This window comes from Theobroma cacao, unplaced genomic scaffold (genome assembly GCF_053813885.1).
Source record: "Theobroma cacao isolate CCN51 unplaced genomic scaffold, ASM5381388v1 tig087, whole genome shotgun sequence".
In the NCBI taxonomy this organism is placed as follows: domain Eukaryota; kingdom Viridiplantae; phylum Streptophyta; class Magnoliopsida; order Malvales; family Malvaceae; genus Theobroma; species Theobroma cacao.
Window position 1 is genome coordinate 1 of NW_028291798.1, and position 2500 is coordinate 2500.

Consider the following 2500-nt stretch of genomic DNA (forward strand, 5'->3'; position numbering starts at 1 on the left):
GGGGTTTGTTGCACGTATTAGCTCTAGAATTACTACGGTTATCCGAGTAGCAGATACCATCAAACAAACTATAACTGATTTAATGAGCCATTCGCAGTTTCACAGTCTGAATTAGTTCATACTTACACATGCATGGCTTAATCTTTGAGACAAGCATATGACTACTGGCAGGATCAACCAGGTAGCATTCCTTCGCGACGTCGGGCACCGCACGAGCCCCGGCTCGCCGACGGTGCGGCTTGCGGGGGCCCGAGACGGGGCACGAGCGTCGTTCGCGTCGAGGGACGAAATGCGTACGACGGGCGGAGGGGGCCGAGACCCCACGCCCACGAAACGTTCCGCATCCGAGAGCACGGTCGAGCACCCGTGCGCCAACGCGGCCACGCCGGTCGGCGGGCACGCTCGGTGCACGGGGCGCGATGTGGTCCGCCCAGCAGCCCCTGAGGGAGTGAGACGGAAGGGGGACGGCGAGACAACCGATTGCCATCGCTATGGGTACGCAGCACAGGATCCCGAGGGGCCCCCCGGGGCGCGATGGCCGCGCGGGGAGAGACTGAAGAGGAGCGCGGGTCGACAGTTCGATGCGTCGAGCACGGAGCCTGCCAACACGCACAACCAAAGCACCACTCACATGCCCATTGCGTACGAATGGCAGCGACCGCGCGCACCGGACCACGACCCACCGAGGTGAGCAGAGGAAACAGCGCGCGGGGCCACGCCAAGACCGCTTGGCACGAGAAACCAACCGCCGCGGGAGCAGCAGCTGTGATCGAAACGCGGGACGTAGGCGACCGAGGGGCGCGCACATGCCGACGGGTCGTGGCTGGCTCGGCTTGTCCAAGGCCTCGCCCCGCCGGTCGGGCAACATCGTGAAGAACCCTGGCGGGGGGACGGGGCTGGTCACCGGATGTCACGGCCCGAAGGCATGGGCGCGCCCGCTGATCGAAATGCGGGACGCAGGCAACCGAGGGGCGCGCACATGCCGACGGGTCGTGGCTGGCTCGGCTTGTCCAAGGCCTCGCCCCGCCGGTCGGGCAACATCGTGAAGAACCCTGGCGGGGGGACGGGGCTGGTCACCGGATGTCACGGCCCGAAGGCATGGGGGCGCCCGATAAACGAAATGCGGGACGCAGGCAACCGAGGGGCGCGCACATGCCGACGGGTCGTGGCTGGCTCGGCTTGTCCAAGGCCTCGCCCCGCCGGTCGGGCAACATCGTGAAGAACCCTGGCGGGGGGACGGGGCTGGTCACCGGATGCCACGGCCCGAAGGCATGGGCGCGCCCGATAATCAAAGGGAGGGAGGGACGTAGATGACCGAAGGGCGCGCACATGCCAACAGGTCGCTACTGGCTCGACTTGTCCAAGGACCCGCCCCGCCGCTCGGGCAACATCATGAAGAACCCTCGCGGGGGGACGGGACCGGTCGCCGGACTTCACGGCCGGAAGGCATGGGCGCGGCCAGGCTATTACCGGGAGGGACTTGTCCCCTGGTGTGCGGGCACGCCTGGCCCATGCCGCACACCCCCCGCCAGGCAGCGCTCGGGCGGGTGGGGGGGGCGGGGACTGCCCCCCCTTAAAGAGCTAACGAACTTTTCCAGGCCTGCCACCAGTAGACATTGAAGTGTCTGAAATGGGGACACTTTTTTCTTTCGGCTATAAAATCCTCTGTGGTTGGAATTTTGATCTGATTTTTTGCAGTGATGCCAACAAAAATACAAGGAAGGGGTGGACAAAATTTGAGGGCCTAACTCCGAGCGAAGAAAATTTAAAATTCTCGAACCCCGAGAAACGCCGAAAATCGTAAAAATTAGGAAACGGCTCATCGGGGCATGAAACTTCACCCAAAGGCTTCTGGGACCATACAATGAATTTACAAGCCATAAAAATGGGGTGGTGCTTGCAAAAAACATGCACAACAGAAGCTCTCGTGCCGGGGCCCCGGGGGCACTGGCTGCTGGCGGGCAGCAGCAGCAGCAAGCTGGGGCGAGGTGGCGGGCAGCAGCAGCAAGCTCGGGCGAGGTGGCAGGCAGCAGCATCGGCACCAAGCTCGGGCTGTGTGGTGCGAGGCAGCAGCGAGTGCGACCCTTGGCTGCTGCGAGGCAGCAGCGAGTGCGACCCTTGGCTGCTGGCAGGCAGCAGCATCGGCACCAAGCTCGGGCTGTGTGCCAGGCATCAGCGGCAGCGAGGCCGACCTTGGCTGCTGGCTGGCAGCGGCATCGGCACCGAGCACGGGCTGTGTGCCAGGCAGCAGCAGAAGCGAGACCGACCTTGGCCGCTGGCAGGCAACAGCAGCGTCGGCACCAAGCACGGGCTGTGCGGTGCCCGGCTGCGGCAGAGGCACCGAGCCCGGGCTGTGTGCCAGGCAGCAGCAGCAGCAGCAAGACCGACCTTCCAGCGGCACCAAGCTCGGGCTGTGTGGTGCCAGGCAGCAGCAAGGCCGACCCTTGGCTGCTGGCAGGCAGCAGCATCGGCACAAAGCTCGGCCCGTGTGACAGGCATC